The sequence below is a fragment of the Bufo gargarizans genome, chromosome 3 (assembly GCF_014858855.1).
Source record: "Bufo gargarizans isolate SCDJY-AF-19 chromosome 3, ASM1485885v1, whole genome shotgun sequence".
In the NCBI taxonomy this organism is placed as follows: domain Eukaryota; kingdom Metazoa; phylum Chordata; class Amphibia; order Anura; family Bufonidae; genus Bufo; species Bufo gargarizans.
This window is the reverse complement of record NC_058082.1, coordinates 8,838,070-8,859,885: the sequence shown is the minus strand read 5'-3', so window position 1 is coordinate 8,859,885 and position 21,816 is coordinate 8,838,070. Positions and strand designations below refer to the sequence as shown.

The 21,816-nt window shown below is 42.2% G+C and overlaps 1 pseudogene; it reads right to left on the bottom strand.

Moving 5' to 3' along the window:
* Nucleotides 1–19,638: 19,638 nt before the first annotated feature.
* Nucleotides 19,639–20,687, bottom strand: LOC122930593 (annotated as a pseudogene).
* Nucleotides 20,688–21,816: the final 1,129 nt, after the last annotated feature.

The window sequence follows — 21,816 nt, the reverse complement described above, 5'->3', positions numbered from 1 at the left end:
TGAACATCGCTTGTTCGCGTTCGCCGCGGCAGGCGAACATATGCGATGTTCGGTCCGCCCCCTATAAGTCATCCTTGGGCAAACTTTGACCCTGTACCTCACAGTCAGCAGACACATTCCAGCCAATCAGCAGCAGACCCTCCCACCTCCTATCAAAAAGCAAGGACAGCATCCATCTTAGATTCATTCTGAAGCTGCAGTCTTAGTGAGAGCAGGGAGATTGCTGCTGCTGCTAAATTAATAGGGAAATCGTTAGCTAGGCCAGTGTTCTGTGTCCACTTCAGTCCTCAGTACATCAGTCTGCTTTTATATATATATACAGTACAGACCAAAAGTTTGGACACACCTTCTCATTCAAAGAGTTTTCTTTATTTTCATGACTATGAAAATTGTAGATTCAGACTGAAGGCATCAAAACTATGAATTAACACATGTGGAATTATATACATAACAAAAAAGTATGAAACAACTGAAAATATATCATATTCTAGGTTCTTCAAAGTAGCAACCTTTTGCTTTGATTACTGCTTTGCACACTCTTGGCATTCTCTTGATGAGCTTCAAGAGGTAGTCACCTGAAATGGTCTTCACTTCACAGGTGTGCCCTGTCAGGTTTAATAAGTGGGATTTCTTGCCTTATAAATGGGGTTGGGACCATCAGTTGCGTTGTGGAGAAGTCAGGTGGATACACAGCTGATAGTCCTACTGAATAGACTGTTAGAATTTGTATTATGGCAAGAAAAAAGCAGCTAAGTAAAGAAAAACGAGTGGCCATCATTACTTTAAGAAATGAAGGTCAGTCAGTCCGAAAAATTGGGAAAACTTTGAAAGTGTCCCCAAGTGCAGTCACAAAAACCATCAAGCGCTACAAAGAAACTGTCTCACATACGGACCGCCCCAGGAAAGGAAGACCAAGAGTCACCTCTGCTGCGGAGGAGAAGTTCATCCGAGTCACCAGCCTCAGAAATCACAGGTTAACAGCAGCTCAGATTAGAGACCAGGTCAATGCCACACAGAGTTCTAGCAGCAGACACATCTCTAGAACAACTGTTAAGAGGAGACTGTGTGAATCAGGCCTTCATGGTAGAATATCTGCTAGGAAACCACTGCTAAGGACAGGCAACAAGCAGAAGTGACTTGTTTGGGCTAAAGAACACAAGGAATGGACATTAGACCAGTGGAAATCTGTGCTTTGGTCTGATGAGTCCAAGTTTGAGATCTTTGGTTCCAACCACCGTGTCTTTGTGCGAAAAGGTGAACGGATGGACTCTACATGCCTGGTTCCCACCGTGAAGCATGGAGGAGGAGGTGTGATGGTGTGGGGGTGCTTTGCTGGTGACACTGTTGGGGATTTATTCAAAATTGAAGGCATACTGAACCAGCATGGCTACCACAGCATCTTGCAGCGGCATGCTATTCCATCCGGTTTGCGTTTAGTTGGACCATCATTTATTTTTCAACAGGACAATGACCCCAAACACACCTCCAGGCTGTGTAAGGGCTATTTGACCATGAAGGAGAGTGATGGGGTGTTGCGCCAGATGACCTGGCCTCCACAGTCACTGGACCTGAACCCAATCGAGATGGTTTGGGGTGAGCTGGACCGCAGAGTGAAGGCAAAAGGGCCAACAAGTGCTAAGCATCTCTGGGAACTCCTTCAAGACTGTTGGAAGAGCATTTCAGGTGACTACAACTTGAAGCTTATCAAGAGAATGCCAATAGTGTGCAAAGCAGTAATCAAAGCAAAAGGTGGCTACTTTGAAGAACCTAGACATATTTTCAGTTGTTTCACACTTTTTTGTTATGTATATACACTCACCTAAAGAATTATTAGGAACACCATACTAATACGGTGTTGGACCCCCTTTTGCCTTCAGAACTGCCTTAATTCTACGTGGCATTGATTCAACAAGGTGCTGATAGCATTCTTTAGAAATGTTGGCCCATATTGATAGGATAGCATCTTGCAGTTGATGGAGATTTGAGGGATGCACATCCAGGGCACAAAGCTCCCGTTCCACCACATCCCAAATATGCTCTATTGGGTTGAGATCTGGTGACTGTGGGTCCATTTTAGTACAGTGAACTCATTGTCATGTTCAAGAAACCAATTTGAAATGATTCGAGCTTTGTGACATGGTGCATTATCCTGCTGGAAGTAGCCATCAGAGGATGGGTACATGGTGGTCATGAAGGGATGGACATGGTCAGAAACAATGCTCAGGTAGCCTGTGGCATTTAAACGATGGCCAATTGGCACTAAGGGGCCTAAAGTGTGCCCAGAAAACATCCCCCACACCATTACATCACCACCACCAGCCTGCACAGTGGTAACAAGGCATCATGGATACATGTTCTCATTCTGTTTACGCCAAATTCGGACTCTACCATTTGAATGTCTCAACAGAAATCGAGACTCATCAGACCAGGCAATATTTTTCCAGTCTTTAACAGTCCAATTTTGGTGAGCTTGTGCAAATTGTAGCCTCTTTTTCCTATTTGTAGTGGAGATGAGTGGTACCCGGTGGGGTCTTCTGCTGTTGTAGCCCATCCGCCTCAAGGTTGTGCGTGTTGTGGCTTCACAAATGCTTTACTGCATACCTCGGTTGTAACGAGTGGTTATTTCAGTCAACGTTGCTCTTCTATCAGCTTGAATCAGTCGGCCCATTCTCCTCTGACCTCTAGCATCAACAAGGCATTTTCGCCCACAGGACTGCCGCATACTGGATGTTTTTCCCTTTTCACACCATTTTTTGTAAACCCTAGAAATGGTTGTGCGTGAAAATCCCAGTAACTGATCAGATTGTGAAATACTCAGACCGGCCCGTCTGGCACCAACAACCATGCCACGCTCAAAATTGCTTAAATCACCTTTCTTTCCCATTCTGACATTCAGTTTGGAGTTCAGGAGATTGTCTTGACCAGGACCACAACCCTACATGCATTGAAGCAACTGCCATGTGATTGGTTGACTAGATAATCGCATTAATGAGAAATAGAACAGGTGTTCCTAATAATTCTTTAGGTGAGTGTAATTCCACATGTGTTAATTCATAGTTTTGATGCCTTCAGTGTGAATCTACAATTTTCATAGTCATGAAAATAAAGAAAACTCTTTGAATGAGAAGGTGTGTCCAAACTTTTGGTCTGTACTATATATATAATATATATATATATATTTATATATTGCAGTTGCCTGCCAGTGTGTGTCAGGCCCACAGAGTGTACTGTGCCCACTGCCCACCACTCATATCTGGTGGCACAGTACCTTGCAGATAAAAAGGTAATACAATTTTTTCTCTGTAATATAATTGCAGTTGCCTGGCAGTGTGTGTCAGATCCACAGAGGGTACTGTGCCCACAGCCAGTGCCCACCACTCATCTGGTGGCACAGTACCTTGCTGATAAAAAAGTAATACAATTTTTTCTCTGTAATATAATTGCAGTTGCCTTCCAGTGTGTGTCAGGCCCACAGAGTGTACTATGCCCACTGCCCACCACTCATATCTGGTGGCACAGTACCTTGCAGATAAAAAAGTAATACAAATTTTTCTCTGTAATATAATTGCAGTTGCCTGCCAGTGTGTGTCAGGCCCACAGAGTGTACTGTGCCCACTGCCCACCACTCATATCTGGTGGCACAGTACCTTGCAGATAAAAAAGTAATGCCATTTTTTCTCTGTAATATAATTGCAGTTGCCTGCCAGTGTGTGTCAGGCCCACAGAGGGTACTGTTCCCACTGCCAGTGCCCCCCACTCATATCTGGTGGCACAGTACCTTGCACGCATAGTACCACTAATCTAAAAAAAAATGACAGGCAGAGGCAGGCCACCCCGCTGGGACCGTCATGGTCATGGTGCTGTGATTTCCTTTGGCCCTAGAATAATGCCCAGTGTTCAGAGGCCACGTACCCTGAACTCGAAAAGTTCTGAGGACATAGTTGACTGGCTAACACAGGACACCTAATCTTCTACAGCTTCCACTCGGAACCTTGACGCACCATCCTCCTCCAGCTCAGCTTCGGGCACCTCTCAAGTTACTACTCGCCCGCCCGCCGCCACCACCAACACTAGCACCACAGCCGCTCCACTTGATCTGTCAGAGGAGTTATTTACACATCAGTTGAAAGAAATTAGTGATGCGCAAGCATTATTGCCAGAGGATGTAGATAACAGAAATATGTCTCAGTCAGGCAGCATTATACACATGGACGTACAGTGTGATGATGATGATGTTGTACCCACTGCTGCTTCCTTTGCTGAGTGGTCAGATATAAGTGAAGCAGTTGATGATGACGATGTGTCTGTGGATGTCACGTGGGTGCCGGCTCGAAGAGAAGAAGAACAGGGGGAAAGTTCAGATGGGGAGACAGAGAGGAGGAGGTGACGAGTTGGAAGCAGGGGGAGGTCGTCGCAAGGAGCTAGTGGCACAGTCATACAGCATGTATCAACGCATGCTGTTGCCACCACCAGAATGCCGTCATTGCAAAGCTCAGCAGTGTGCCATTTTTTTGGTGTGTCTGCCTCTGTTAACAGCGATGTCATTTGCAACCTGTGCCGTAAGAAAAGTCCAACACCCACCTAGTCGTGGGAAGTCCAACACCCACCTAGGTACAACTGCTTTGCGAAGGCACATGATCTCACATCACAAACGCCTATGGGATCAACACATGATGAGTACAAGCAGCACACAAACTCAAAGCCACCATCCTCCTCCTGGTCCAGCATCTTCAGCCACGTCAACCACTGCTGTCCTCCTTGCCCCCTCTCAACCACCCGCCACTCTGCCTCTCACCTTCAGCAGTTCCTGCTCATCTTCCCACAGTCAGGTGTCTGTCAAGGAAATGTTTGAGTGTAAGAAGCCAATGTCACCGAGTCACCCCCTTGCCCAGCATCTGACAGCTGGCTTGTCGGAACTCTTAGCCCGCCAGCTTTTTCCATACAAGCTGGTGGAGTCTGAGGCCTTCAAAAAATTTGTAGCTATTGGGACACCACAGTGGAAGGTACCCGGCCGAAATTTCTTTTCACAAAAGGCAATCCCCAACCTGTACTCTTTGGTGGAAAAAGAAGTCACGGCATGTCTGGCACACAGTGTTGGGGCAAGGGTCCATCTGACCACTGATACCTGGTCTGCAAAGCACGGTTAGGGCAGGTATATCAAGTACACTGTGCATTGGGTAAACCTGCTGACTGCTGCCAAGCATGGAATGCGTGGCTCTGCAGAGGAGTTGGTGACACCGCCACGACTTGCAGGCAGGCCTACTGCCACCTCCTCTACTCATCCTACTCCATCCTCTTCGATAACCTCCTCGGCTGAGTCCTCTTCTGCTGCTGCGTCTTGCTCCACATCAACTGCACCCCCCCAGCTCCCCAGTGGCTATTCCACATCCCGGATACGACAGTGTCACGCCGTCTTGGGGTTGACTTGCCTGAAAGCAGAGAGTCACACCGGACCAGCACTCCTGTCCGCCCTGAACGCACAGGTGGATCAGTGGCTGAATCTCACATGTGTTAAATCTCATCGTACAATGCTTTGTGCATAAGTACCCAGGCTTACAGGACGTCCTCAAGCAGGCCAGGAAGGTGTGTGGCCATTTCAGGCATTCCTACACGGCCATGGCGCACTTTTCCAATATTCAGCGGCGAAAGAACATGCCAGTGAGGCGCTTGCTTTGCGACAGCCCGACACGTTGGAATTCAACACTCCTAATGTTCGACCGCCTGCTCCAGCAAGAAAAAGCCGTCAATCAGTATTTGTATGACCGGGGTGCCAGGACAGCCTCTGCGGAGCTAGGTATTTTTTTGCCACGTTACTGGACGCTCATGCGCAATGCCTGCAGGCTCATGCGTCCTTTTGAGGAGGTGATAAACCTAGTCAGTCGCACCGAAGGCACCATCAGCGACATCATCCCATTTGCTTTCTTCCTGGAGCGTGCCCTGCGAAGAGTGCTGGATCAGGCCGTAGATGAGCGTGAAGAGGAAGAGGAAGAGTTGTGGTCACAATCACCACCAGAAACAACCTTATCATCATCACTTGCTGTACCTGCGGCAACGCTGGAAGAGGAGTCTGTGGAAGAGGAGTGGAGTCAGAGGATGAATATGGCTTTGAGGAGGAGGAAGACCAACCACGCAGGCATCTCAGGGTGCTCGTTGTCACCTATCTGGTCCCCGTTGTGTTGTACGTGGCTGGGGGGGAAGAACAGACTTTCAATAAGATCAGTGAGGACGAGGAACGGGACATGAGTAGCTCGGCATCCAACCTTTTGCAAATGGGGTCTTTCATGCTGTCGTGCCTGTTGAGGGACCCTTGTATAAAAAGGGTGAAGGAGAACGACCTATACAGGGTGGCCACGCTACTAGACCCCCGGTATAAGCAGAAAGTGGCTGAAATGTTACCGAATTACCGGAAGTCGGAAAGGATGCAGCAGTTCCAAAACAAGTTAAAAAGTATGCTTTACACAGCTTATAAGGGGGATGTCACAGCTCAATGGGAATCTAACAGGGGAAGAGGTGAAAGTAATCCTCCTCCTACCATGACCACGCCAGCACGGACAGGACGCTTTACAGACGTGTTGTTGATGGAGGACATGCAGAGCTTTTTCAGTCCTACACATCGCCACAGCCCTTTGGGGCCCACTCTCAGAGAACGACTCGACCGACAGGTAGCAGACTACCTTGCCTTAACTGCAGATATCGACACTCTGAGGAGCGATGAACCCCTTGACTACTGGGTGTGCAGGCTTGACCTGTTGCCTGAGCTATCCCAACTTGCGATAGAACTTCTGGCGTGCCCCGCTTCAAGTGTCCTGTCAGAAAGGACCTTCAGTGCAGCAGGAGGCATTGTCACTGAGAAGAGAAGTCGCCTAGGTCAAAAAAGTTTAGATTACCTCACCTTTATTAAGATGAATGAGGCATGGATCCCGAAGGGACTGATAGTGGGGGATGCATTTGACAAAAAAAGCCTGGTGAGATGCCTTGGGCTAAAAATGGTCCACACGCTGCTGTATTTTATCTCTGAATGCCGGAGGACTTGCGTGACTTATCTGCCACCAACTAGGGTTCAAGCCACAATTTTTTAGTGCACTTTCTGCCTGGAAAACATCAATTTTTCCGATGCAACAATACCTAATTTTTCAGGCAAGTGTAAATGCCTAATTTTCTATACACCGGCCCCTGATAGGGGACGTAACAGGGATTAAACTGATAGGAATAGTACTACTTAACAAACCACTCATATAGGGTGGCACAGTACATTGCACGCGCAGTGCCCCAAATTGGAAGTAAGAGGACCGACCAAGCATATTTTTCCATCTCCCGGTTCCTGAAATCTATTCCATACAGCGGCCCCTTATAGGGGACAAAACAGAGATTAAACTGGGAAGAACAGATTTTTTTAGTAAAAAAAAAAAGAGGGCAGCCTTTGTGGAGCTGGGTGTTTTTTGGCCGCGTTACTGAACGCTCATGCACAATGGCTGTAGGCTCATGTGTCCTTTTGCAGAGGTGAAAAACCTGGTCAGTCAAACCCAAGGCAACATCATTGTCGTGCCTTTTCATAGGTAAATGCATTGATATCCAATTTATTTTAGTCAAGATGAATGTTCATTACCTTTAAGAGCCATGCTCGACTATAGTTATAATTTTGTATGTCTTGAGAAGGCCAAAGTAAGGTCACACGAAGGTTTCTACTTTTTAGTGTTATTCTTCTCATAAATGTACCAGTCTGAGAAGAATAGTCCTTGTCTATTTTAAAATTTATAACAGGGAGGTAAAGATAAGCTCTATGCAGCTGGTGATAATTACCTATACAATTAGGCATTTATCAATGAAGCAAATATATAATATGTATGTATTCATTTAATGAGCCTTAGTCCTTAGCATAAGACAATTAGTAGAACATATAATATATATTATACTGTTATATGTGATGAAGACAACATGTATCCAGTACATTATATATATTTCTCATTAGGAGAATATTTGTCTCTAAAAGAGTGTCTGTGAAGATGTGTGTTTTGTAACAATTATTCACCTCTTTGGTATGAGAGGAGGTACTGATATCTCTGAGAAAACAAAGCTATTCAAGTTATTTACGATCACAAATAAACAGTGTGAGAAACATTCAGAGACGCCTAGAGGTCTGTCTCTAATTGCTACAAGTGTCAAATCTAATCCCTATAGCCTTGAATTAAAGCTTTTAAGGTCAATTGTATATTATACCTTTATTCAGACTTACAGAAGTTAACCCTTTATACTATGATGCAAATAGCTTACACAGCAGTGCCACCTAGGTATGAGTAGGTGACATTACAACAGTAGCAAAAGTGCATTCTGGGTAAGGTTATGATGTCATTTCTTATCAATGATCACACCCATCCGACAATGATTGGAAAGCTCCAAATTAGGAAGGTGTGTCTAACTGATAAGTTTGTGATCATAAACCATACACAGGGGAGAGAAAAAGACAGACAAGAAAGAGGAGAGGAGAGAGAAGTGGAGCTCTCTAGAGGGGTCTATCAAGATGAAAGCCATGGTGAGATGCGCTATGATGGACCACCCAGCTTTCCTAGGAGCAGAAGTGAGATTTCTACTAGGACTTGGTAAGAGACACAGAAATTATATTTCATTTTATTAAGACTAATTTGATGGTGTGGGTGACATTATACCATCTAGATTGGCGAATAAATACATTAATTAATTGATCATCTCCATATTGAGATGTAGTTTTAGGATATTGTGAGGCTTCATTCTACCTGCAGAAGAATCAAGACTCATAATCTAGCAAAGCATTAAATAATTGATTAGATATATATATATATATTGATAGAACATTCTTCGCCAAGCTAAGTGATGGGTTCCCACAGGAAAGACTTATTTCAAGTCCTTCCCATTTAAGATATGGTCTAGCAAAGATCCTATATCCCTGTCATTTGTCTTAATAGTCTTACCAAAGTCATATGTGTGAAAATAGTCCAGGATGGGGCGGAAGGATACAGTTATCTCTTCTAAGTTATATCCTTGAATGGATTTGCCCATGCCTGAAGTCATGTGACGTGTAGTTGGTTAGAGGGGGTGGAATGTATTTAGCATTCCATATTGATGTCTAGGATTAGACATGCCCATCCTGATATCATGAGGCTTTCTCTGAACAGGGGGAATATATAAATTATGTTCCTATTTGATATCCTAACCTAATAATAGCTGGGTTATAATGTGACAAGTTATTTCCACTCACATGTATTGTTAAGCTTGTAATGCTTTATATTAACGCTATATATATATTCATTTGCATGTATCATTGTGTTTATTTACTTATATATGTTTATAACCTTGTAACCAATAAATCTGCATATTTTTATAAACCTTTGTATTATTGTATAATGCAGAACTACATGTTTTATCATTAACGTCATCTCACGTCAAAAAGAACTTATTTATCTGAGGAAATAGTCGGCCTCAGATGTGAATTGTATCAATTAGGTTGTCTACAATTCACCAGGTCATGATTTTAAGAATTTATGACAAATTTTATAAATTAATTTTTTTATGATTAATTATTTTTATGACCATAATTAATAATTCTTAATTGAATTATTACACCCGACATAAATGGAGGTCCCAGCGAGATATGATTGATGAGATGACATATTAATGATAAATTGTCATGTATATTGTTGCTGGCATTAGAATGTTACAGCCAGATCATGTTTATAACCCTTAGAAGGGCGTGGTCTATACACAGTCAATATTATTGTCCTGGTACTGAAGGGGTTAAGCCCATACCAGAACCGCAGATGAGTTGTTGCAGTAAAGTGTTATTACACGAATGCAACGAGTGCATGACATGTAAATCAACTCAGGAGTTGTTTGTCTATGCTAAACACAATTGACGTTTTTGTATCGCCAGAAATTAATAGTAAATTGTCCCAAGATAGGGAACAGATGTAGGTCTCATTAGCCTAGGCGGTACAGGGTCCGGTTCTAGTCCTTTGTTTGACTCAGGAACCTTCCTATTAATTCCTGGCCAGTTAACTCCCATAGTTGGAGATTTACCCCCATATACAGGGAGGTTGAGTTTAGTAGCTCAGGGCGTTACAGGATAATAGAGGAACTTTATACATAAAGTCTGACCCAATGTTATCAATAAATAGAATCTATAAGAGAACAGTTTTAAACAGGTTAATTGCTATGTATGCTAATGTAACCATGCTTTCTTATAGGATCCTAATGTACAATTTGCAATTGCTACAGATATGATAATCCCCAAAGGGGGGAATTGTTTAATCTATCTCTGATTAATCGTTTCAGATTTTAGTTTTGTTTGTGAATTTTTTTTTTTAAGCAGAGTATCTAGAACCTGTTAATTGTTTCAATAGTGAAAAGCGCAAAACTGTATTTAAATAGCTCTGTTAACTAACCCTAATTGCCTTAAAAAGTCTCCTAAGGGAGGGGTGAGGAGTAGTTTGCAGTAAGAGCAAACCAGAGTATACTCCCAGGGTCACAGAGCTGTGTCATGTATGCAATCAGTTTTCCTGCAGATGCTGTATGTCCCAAAATGTTGCCCACCATCTTAAAGATGGGAGGGGGGAAGGAGCACATTCCTAAGTTTAGATGCATGTCAGTGAAGAGGTCAGAGGTTGCAGAGCTGCGCTGTGAGCTGATTTCTTCAGTCAGACTAATGGAAAGGAAGAGTAAGATTCTCCCAACTCCATTGAATGTAAATTCTTTATCTCATGAAGTGAATAAAGAGTAAAGGAAAAGTTGTGCAATACTTCGCTGACATAGGAATGTCCAGTAAACGAAGCAAACTGCTTCATTAAATTAATAATTATAGCAAGTCAATAAATGATTAAAGATATTGATTACTAATCAGATTTTTCCACAGGATCATTAACATGATGTTTGTGTAGAGTTTTATTTCAGGGCTAAAAACGCCAAGAGCTGAACTGAGATTGAAAAAAGCAAAAATTTGAAGATTGAGACACATCATAAATTTCATATGATTGGTGGTGGTATCGTAGTACTGAAAAGATACTGAACAGTTATACTAACCATATTGTTTGTCTATCAATTGTGACTAACTAGTCGTCACTGTATTCCATGTAGCTATATGGACGCATATATATATTACTCTGTTTCGAGGTAGTCTCAAAATATTGATTGGGTTATTATCCTAAATAGGCACAACACCTAAGGCTGCATTAGCCTAGCAGAGCAAGAATAGTTATATCTATTTATGATACCCTGTAGTTTGTTTTTCTTTGAAAAAAAAAAAAACATAAAAGTCCTCAACTAGCTGCTGACTAAATTATGGCATAAGTCAAAGGCCTAAAATAGGCAAGTATATGTTTGATAAAGTTTTTGCTGCGTTGTTGCTCATACTGTCTGTTGTTTTCTTAAGTTTAGATAATGGCCCGAGATGGGATCACGTGTTGGTGGAAGGACAGATGGCGGAATCCTAAAAGTCTTTGTATCCGGAACCAAGAGAACCTGAGGTCAAGGTTATCCGAGACGCAAGAGACGTCCAGTCGGAGCCAACCCAGATGTATCCAAGATGTATCCAGGAGGGACAAGTGGGCAGAGCCCCAGGAGATTCGACAGCCGCTGCAAAAGTACATCACACCAATGCAACATGACAAAGTATTCGAGATCGCAGACATGAAGATATGATGCCAAGCACCACTCGCTAAATCGAGTTGCCAAGTTGCTGACAAGCCAGGAAGCTATTACTTCCAGTTTTTCATTTTAGCAGCAACGTTATTAAGTTAGAGGACCAAAGAAAGATCTTAACTAGAGACACGTTTCCAGAAAGTCCAGAAAATGACCGAAACGTCTTTCTCTCTACAGTGGTCATAAAAGAAAAGAACGAAACAATTATATAATATGCGTTCTATGAACCAACGTGTTTATCAATACTGCAAGAAATGTAACCTACTTGTAGTTTAACTAATCATAAAGTTTGTGCGTTAGATTTGTGTCGTAAAAGTACACACAAAATTGTGATACATTTATTCCAAGGTAAAACTTGTGTTCCCCAATCTTTAGAAGAAGACATATGAAAAGCCCTTTATTGCATTTCAGCCTATTCAACCTTCTGATAACGAAATTGAATATGCTGAAAAGGGGGGATTTGTTGTGCCTTTTCATAGGTAAATGCATTGATATCCAATTTATTTTAGTCAAGATGAATGTTCATTACCTTTAAGAGCCATGCTCGACTATAGTTATAATTTTGTATGTCTTGAGAAGGCCAAAGTAAGGTCACACGAAGGTTTCTACTTTTTAGTGTTATTCTTCTCATAAATGTACCAGTCTGAGAAGAATAGTCCTTGTCTACTTTAAAATTTATGACAGGGAGGTAAAGATAAGCTCTATGCAGCTGGTGATAATTACCTATACAATTAGGCATTTATCAATGAAGCAAATATATAATATGTATGTATTCATTTAATGAGCCTTAGTCCTTAGCATAAGACAATTAGTAGAACATATAATATATATTATACTGTTATATGTGATGAAGACAACATGTATCCAGTACATTATATATATTTCTCATTAGGAGAATATTTGTCTCTAAAAGAGTGTCTGTGAAGATGTGTGTTTTGTAACAATTATTCACCTCTTTGGTATGAGAGGAGGTACTGATATCTCTGAGAAAACAAAGCTATTCAAGTTATTTACGATGCACAAATAAACAGTGTGAGAAACATTCAGAGACGCCTAGAGGTCTGTCTCTAATTGCTACAAGTGTCAAATCAAATCCCTATAGCCTTGAATTAAAGCTTTTAAGGTCAATTGTATATTATACCTTTATTCAGACTTACAGAAGTTAACCCTTTATACTATGATGCAAATAGCTTACACAGCAGTGCCACCTAGGTATGAGTAGGTGACATTACAACAGTAGCAAAAGTGCATTCTGGGTAAGGTTATGATGTCATTTCTTATCAATGATCACACCCATCCGACAATGATTGGAAAGCTCCAAATTAGGAAGGTGTGTCTAACTGATAAGTTTGTGATCATAAACCATACACAGGGGAGAGAAAAAGACAGAAAAGAAAGAGGAGAGGAGAGAGAAGTGGAGCTCTCTAGAGGGGTCTATCAAGATGAAATCCATGGTTAGATGCGCTATGATGGACCACCCAGCTTTCCTAGGAGCAGAAGTGAGATTTCTACTAGGACTTGGTAAGAGACACAGAAATTATATTTCATTTTATTAAGACTAATTTGATAGTGCGGGTGACATTATACCATCTAGATTGGTGAATAAATACATTAATTAATTGATCATCTCCATATTGAGATGTAGTTTTAGGATATTGTGAGGCTTCATTCTACCTGCAGAAGAATCAAGACTCATAATCTAGCAAAGCATTAAATAATTGCTTAGATATATATATATATATATTGATAGAACATTCTTCGCCAAGCTAAGTGATGGATTCCCACAGGAAAGACTTATTTCAAGTCCTTCCCATTTAAGATATGGTCTAGCAAAGATCCTATATCCCTGTCATTTGTCTTAATAGTCTTACCAAAGTCATATGTGTGAAAATAGTCCAGGATGGGGCGGAAGGATACAGTTATCTCTTCTAAGTTATATCCTTGAATGGATTTGCCCATGCCTGAAGTCATGTGACGTGTAGTTGGTTAGAGGGGGGTGGAATGTATTTAGCATTCCATATTGATGTCTAGGATTAGACAGGCCCATCCTGATATCATGAGGCTTTCTCTGAACAGGGGGAATATATAAATTATGTTCCTATTTGATATCCTAACCTAATAATAGCTTGGTTATAATGTGACAAGTTATTTCCACTCGCATGTATTGTTAAGCTTGTAATGCTTTATATTAACGCTATATATATTCATTTGCATGTATCATTGTGTTTATTTACTTATATATGTTTATAACCTTGTAACCAATAAATCTGCATATTTTTATAAACCTGTGTATAATTGTATAATGCAGAACTACATGTTTTATCATTAACGTCATCTCACGTCAAAAAGAACTTATTTATCTGAGGAAATAGTCGGCCTCAGATGTGAATTGTATCAATTAGGTTGTCTACAATTCACCAGGTCATGATTTTAAGAATTTATTGACAAATTTTATAAATTTTATTTTTTTATGATTAATTATTTTTATGACCATAATTAATAATTCTTAATTGAATTATTACACCCGACATCATCGACCTCATCCCATATGCGTTTTTTCTGGAGTGTGCCCTGCAAAGAGTGCTGGATCAGGCTGTAGATGAGCATGAAGAGGAGGAGTTGTGGTCACCATCACCACCAGAAGCAGCCTTGTCCTCGTCGATTGCTGGACCTGCGGCAACGCAGAGAGAGGAGTCTGAAGAAGAGGAGTCAGAGGAGGAAGGTGGCTTTGAGGAGGTGGAAGACCAACCACAGCAGGCATCCCAGGGGGCTTGTTGTCACCTTTCGGGGACCCTTGGTGTTGTACGTGGCGTGGCTGGGTGGAGGAAGAGACCTTCAATGACGTCAGTGAGGACAAGGAACGGGACATGGCTAGCAAATGGACTGTTTGCGGTTGTTTGCGGTGCGTTAAACGGGGAGTTTGGTCTGTCATAGTTTGGTCTGTCAATGTCTGTGAAGCGGGGTCGTAACCGTTACACTACCTGATCGATACAACATTATACCTGATCGTATACACACACTGGATGTTTTAACGCACGGTATTCCAAACAATTTAGGAATGTTAGGTGATTTATGCCCTTTATGGATTAAAATCCAACTCTGCGTCAACTACGTAATTTTCCATGGGAGTTTTGCCATGGATCCCCCTCCGGCATGCCACAGTCCAGGTGTTAGTCCCCTTGAAACAACTTTTCCATCACTATTGTGGCCAGAAAGAGTCCCTGTGGGTTTTAAAATTTGCCTGCCTATTGAAGTCTATGGCGATTCGCCCGATTCGCCCATTCCCGAACATTTGAGGAAACTAGCATTCGCCATTCGCGAACGGAAAATTTTTTGTTCGCGACATCTCTAGTTCACACCTGCTGGTTCGTGACACAATCCATAGAAAGGATGCCCTGGAGCTGGAAAAAAGTACAGAGGAGAGCGACTAAACTGATAAGGGGCCTGGAGGTTCTTAGTTAGGAAGAAAGATTAAAAGAATTACATTTATTTAGTCTTGAGAAGAGACTTCTAAGGGGAGACATGATTAACCTATACAAATATATAAATGTGTCATACAAAAAATATGGTGAAAAGCTGTTTCATGTCAAATGCTCTCAATAGACAGGGGGGCACGGCCTCCGAGTGGAGAAGAAAAAAAGTTGAGTCTCCAGAGGCATTATGCATTATTTACTGTAAGAACTGTAAATCTGTGGAATAGTCTACCCCAGGAGATGGTCACAGCAGAAACAGTGGACAGTTTTAAAAAGGGCTTCCATGCCTCCACACTGCAAAAGATACATGGGACGTGTCCTATCTTATGCCGTATGTTGAGTATCACGGACCCATTCAAGTCAATGGGTCTACTCCACGAGGCAGCGTACATGTGAGGACTATGGGTACATATAATATGATGCCTGCCAATTTGCTGTCAAGACTGAGGAGCATCTGGCATAGGAAATAGGTGGCCCAGCCTCAAAGTGTTAATATTTCACACCTCTAGCAGCCGTACTGGAAGCAAGCTCTCTGACAGGATGACCCCCCTGCTGGGGGCCTGAGCTGGTCAACCGCATCAAAGAAAACCCCCAGACAGTCTGGAACCGTGAGTTCATAAGGAGTTATGAAATGACTGTAAATCTTAGCCATATACCGATGTCATCTTCGGGATCTTGGGACCGACCCTTAGGTTCCCCTGGGCCTCCTTTGCTTATAGGACACAGGGAAGGGAAGGTATGAATAACGCAATGTTTGGTCTCCAAATATGCTAGTGACCCGGCACCAGAACCGCCTCCCTATGACCTTCCCGTGAGGAGTGATGACCCATATTGGGCTTTTGGATTTCTAGCTACCATACCCAAGGAGAGGGGAAGTAGGATCCTCCCAGGGGGTGGGAGGGGCTTGACCGACCAAGGTTTAATTTCCCGTGAGGGGCAGTAGCTATTATCTTTTTTTGAAGGGAGGTCACGTTGTGTATCATGTTAGAAGAGACCAGGAAACTCCACTAGCATGACTGCCTGCCATGTGACTGGAGCACCAAGGTCTATACATTTGTACTGTACTATCATCTGTGTTTGTGTATGTTATTGTGTATAGTGTTAATGTCTAGTGTGTCATTAAGGCGATTAAATATACAATTTAATCTTGGGTTGTTCGTTATCTCTCAATTTATGAATCCACACGTCCATGTCTCGGTGTAACATTACATGCTATCTGGGCTGGTTTCTGGCCTGATATAATCCCGTTAACGGACCAGGCTTATATCTAACGAGGACCTGGTGGCAGTCTACTGGGTTGGCAGGACTCTGTTTCACTGGGGCAGTGAAAGGGCTCTCACAGCCTGTCAGGGTTGTGAGCAAGCGTTGTGCCACACCAGAGGTCATGTGGGCTACCGTCTCTGTGCCCATGTGGACAGGGAGTGTCTGTGTAAAACTGTGCCAAACTGACCTTACGTACTGTCAGTGAGTGCAGAACGTCATGCTTTGGTGAAAGTGAATAGAATGTACTACCGCGTGATCCCGACATAGTGTGACATCAGACGAGGCTGCGAGATTCGGTTCATCACAGTTCACATGGCCGGTGCCTGAGTTTTGCAGACCTGTGGTCTGCACCAGTCATGTGAATGTAGCCTAATACTGTGTCTGCTGTCATCCCCAATGTCCCCAAATACTATACTTACAAAATAAGAGTGCCATAAAGATAGTCCCCAAATTGCTCATAAAAGCCCCACCAGTAATAATTCTCTCCCAAAGTCCCCTTATTAGTAATTGTGCCCTCCATATTGTGCCCAACAATAGTAATTCCCCCACAGAAGTCAGAATAGTAATAATGCCCCATAATTCTCCCAGTAGTAATAAGACCCTAAGATGTCTGTATAGCTCCTAGATGGAACAAACCCAGACACTCAGCATATACACAGATATAATACAAAAATGTATATCCAAAAATGTACCTTTATTGAAATTGATAAAACAAATAAACAGTTGCATAAAATTGGCAAAGACAGACACAACCACATGGAGAGTGCACACAATTCGTCGGGGCATCAAGTTATAGCATTGCAAGGAGTGGAAAAGGAGGGATGGAAAACAAGTATAAATAAATACTAAATTAAACCATGTGTCTCCCCCATCTAGATAAAAAAAAAAAACATGATTCACAACATATACACAATACAGACCCGGCTAGTGGCACCTCCTAGAGACCCCGACACTTGTTTCATGTCAGCTTCCTCAGGGGGATGTCTATGTAGCAAAGTCTGCAGAGACTTGACAATTCTGGAAGAAGCCATCATGACAGTCTGGGTTGTATAGAGAAGATGAGGAAAGAGAATGCCTACAATCGTAGGAGACACTGGATGTGATTGAATGTTCCTTTGTGTTCGGTAGCACTGAACGTACAGTAATAGCCATCTATTGTGGGTCCAAATGTGATGTCTTTCATTTTGACAGGAAGATTTGTGCTACATGCTGACAGTAGAGTGAGAATAGCTTTATTTGTTAACATATATCACTGATCGCTAACAATAAAAAACTAAGAGGGGGTCTCTTATTTCTGCACTGAGGAGGACCAAACACAAGAGGTCAAAAAAGTTTAAACCAAAAAAGATGTCAAAATGTCAGTAAATAAAATAACCTCAATACTTCATTGCGTCAAAAATAGTGATGAAATATAATTTTTACTCAATAAATAATGCAATTAATACTTCCCTGGGGATCACCTATCATAACAAATAGTTTAAGGATGATAGAATCAAATCTACCAGTTTGGAATTCATCCCAAATTTCCCAAAAAGTTCAGTTTCTAACTAACCCGAATTTATTGCAGAGAGAGAGCAAGAGAGACAGAGTCTAATATGCTACTCTGGGTGTCTGGCCAATATATGCTATGTTTAGGGGGTACTGTTTCTCATTACAGAGAGCACTTAGTATGAATAGCTTGTGTGCGGAGTATTGTAGACCAGGAATCACCCCTCTAGGTTTCTCTTAAAGTTATTCAAATTAGCTTTCCTAAACCTATCTGATGCCAGCTGATGTAAGATGTGATAAATTTCATATATTTTTCTCAGAAACCCAGATGAGCATTGACTAGCTAACGATACTATTCATGCATACTCACATGACACAAGTGTTTTTATTATTTATTTATTTATTTTTTCAGGATAAAGTTGCTTAATAACCTCCCTCACCTGTCATCAATAATCAACTAAAATAATATTTCACATTATATTGAAAAGGCTGACTAAGCAGTTCCACAGGAACAATATTTCAGATAGTCAGGAAATTCCATGAAGTCTTCCGAAGAGCAGAACATAGAAGTCCATTATGACTGCTGTAGAGCAAGTCTCCCAGTAAGACAGTCATGGAGATTCTTGGTGGTGGTGGTTTGGGAGTATGGTCATTCATGACCCGTCCTCTGATGCCTCTTGACCTGGAAACCTTTTGACCTGTAGAAAATTCTACATTCTACCAGAATTTTCACAAAAATATATACAAATCTCCAGTCACCTATGTCTATAAAGTATCATTGGGTTATGCAGCGAGATGATAATCCAAAGCCTAAAAGTCTATGTCTCATTGGCCAGGGAAAAAAAAATACAATCTGGTAGAGATGTTACACCATGGCAGGAAAAACCCCAATGTGACTAAAATATGGTATTCATGCAAGAGAGATTGGGAGACCATCAACCATGTAAACTAGTGGGCAGACATGAAACTGCACAACATAATCAGGGTTCCACACACAGAAGTACCGTAGAAGCTAAATACTACAAAGGAGGGTGCCTTATACTTCAATTTTACAAACAGGAATGGAGGACCTTACAGGGCAGTAGTGGCCTTCCCTTTTATTGTCCTCATTAAGACCTCCATGGTGCAGGGGAAATTATCTGTATGCAGAGTCCATACTTCTCTTAGTCTGCTGTATCCTGGGCTAGTCACATGGGCCTAGTCACCATCTAGTTTCCACATGTTGTGGTGAATGAACCCTAGCGGTGTCTTGGAGCTCCTCTGGATTTAAATCTGATATAGGTACTGCTTCAGGGCTCTACACTATGTACTGAACTCCTGTAACAACACCCCTTTTATCATATTAGAACACCCCTTTCAACCATACCACACTCACCACGGCTGTTGCTGTCATGAACTTATCCCATAAGTATCCAAGATGTGATTGGTCTCTTTCTCTGATAGTATTTCCAAAGGAAAGGACACAATAAAATGCTAATTATTTGGAAGGGAAAGCCAAAGGACCACTGCCCACCCTTACACCCCTATTTGTACTAATGTAGGGGCTGGGAATCATCACTTCATGACTAGATGGATATTCCCTCCAGGAGATTGTGTAATGTTTTGGGGGGAAAAGGAAGGGAAGAATGAGCTATATAGAAGAAGTAGTTGTGATGTCCTCTTATAAGATATTCACAACATATGGACAGACAGTGGTCGACGTTGATGACACCCATGCTGAACTGGATTATTCAATTATGCAAATGGATTAATATTTCTTGGTTATCGTTCGTTTCAACACATTTCTCAGAGTCCTTTTGATTTCCTCTGTCCGAAGACAAAATATGATAGGGCTGGCAAAATGGGGGACAAAAGTGTACAGACAAATAAGCAGAACGTTGAGATCGGCGTTGGGGATCAGCTGGACCTGATTGTAGGTGTAGACAATGAGTCGAGGGATGAAGTACAAGCCAATGACAAAGCCATGAGTTGTACAGGTGTAGAAAGCCTTCTGCCAATTTTCCGAGCTCCCCAGGTGAGCTCAACTTCGAGAGGCTGATGATGTACGAGAAGACAATAAAGGACAACGGGCAAACATGGGCAAACAAGGCAATGATGAACCCAGTCCTTCTAGCTGAAGCTGAATCTGCACAAGATAAGACAGCGAACAGGGGTGAGAGAGCAAAAACAGCTCTTAATTCTGTTGGGGCCACAGTAGGGTAGCCAAAGGCCCAAGGTGGTAATAACTAGGCCAACAATGGCAGCAAAGACCCAGATCAATAAGCACAGGATTGTCACCACTCTGTTACTTACAATGGTATGGTATCTTAGCGGCTTACAGATGGCAACATAACGATCCATGGCCATAAGCAGAATCATAAAGGAATCGAGAGTGGACAGATAATGTACAAAGAACATTTGAAGAAAACAAACAGAAAAGGCCAAGGATCCATGCCCAAACCAATACTTGGCAATGAGTTTTGGCAAGGTCAGTGTGTCGAAAAGTAAGTCAGAGAAGGCCAGGTTTCCAACAATGACATACATTGGTTGGTGTAGTTGTTCGTGCAAGCTAATCAACACAATGACAATGCCATTGGCGTAGAGAGAAAGGTTGTAGAGAAGGAAGATGGTTATCGAGACCACAGGATAGAACTTCTCTGCAAGACCTGGAAATCCAAGCAGGACAAACTCTACAACTGTTGATTTAGTCTGGTTGGCCATTGGCTGCTGATGAAGAAGCCAGTAAAGAAATGTATCTGCAACCAAGAGATAGTTAATAATGAGAATATTGTATCCATATTTAACCTGTTCTAGCATCATTTATAGTGATTGTATATCACATCTTGGAGGAACTGTCACTTCTATTGAACCATCTTGCACCTCAGCAATGTCTCTCTGTACCTATGGCAATTACTATGAAGGAATAAACTGACAATACACATCATTACTTGAATCCTTGTTCATGAAGACTTTCTTTTTGAAACAATATCCTACCCTAAAATATGATACTCACCAGCCCCAGATCCAGCACCATGTGCTGCCTCACATCCCTCCTCCAGCCTTCCTTTTTACTGTGATAACCTGGAGCAATCCAATGATGTCATCCACACAGTTTATATAAACTCAATCTGGACAGGGTCTTTTGATATTTCATGTTAGTTCCAAGCAGCCCTGTGATACCAGCTGGCCAGCTGTGTTATTTCAGATTTGCTACATCGGACCTCCAACAATGCTACATCAACCTTTCAGATCTGTTACATTAGGCTTTCAGTTCTGCAACACTGTGTCTCCAGTTATGCTACACTGACTGGGTCTCCAACTTTGCTATATTTGGCCTTAGGGACTGCTACTTCAGGCCTACAGTTCTGCTAATATCGGAAGACCCCGTTTTGCAGAGCCAGAGACCCAGTTTTGCAGAGCCGGAGACCAAGTTTTGCAGAGCCGGAGACCCAGTTTTGCAGAGCCGGAGACCAAGTTTTGCAGAGCTGGAGACCCAGTGTAGCAAAGCCGGAGACCCAGTTTAGCAAAACCGGAGACCCAGTTTAGCAGAGTCGTAGACCCAATTTTGCAAAGCCGGAGACCAAGTTCTGCTAAACTGAGTCTCCAGCTCTGCTACACCAGATTTCCATCTGAAATTAAAAAAGTATGGAAGGAGGCAGTATGCTGTTATATGCAGCATACAGAAAATGGTAGGTAATAAGATAAAGAACATTAATACCTAAGGTACCATAATTGGATAGTTAAAATATATAATACTTACGCCACTGGGGAAGGAGTCTACAAGATAATCTCAAGACACTTGCGACCCTTCTCCTCCACCAAGATCGCCTGTAGATGTACCGTATAGTACAGATCAGGAATGCCCAACCTGCGGTCCCTCCAGCTGTTGCAAAACTACAGCTCCCAGCATGTTCAGACAGCATACAGCTATCATCAGCCTACAGCT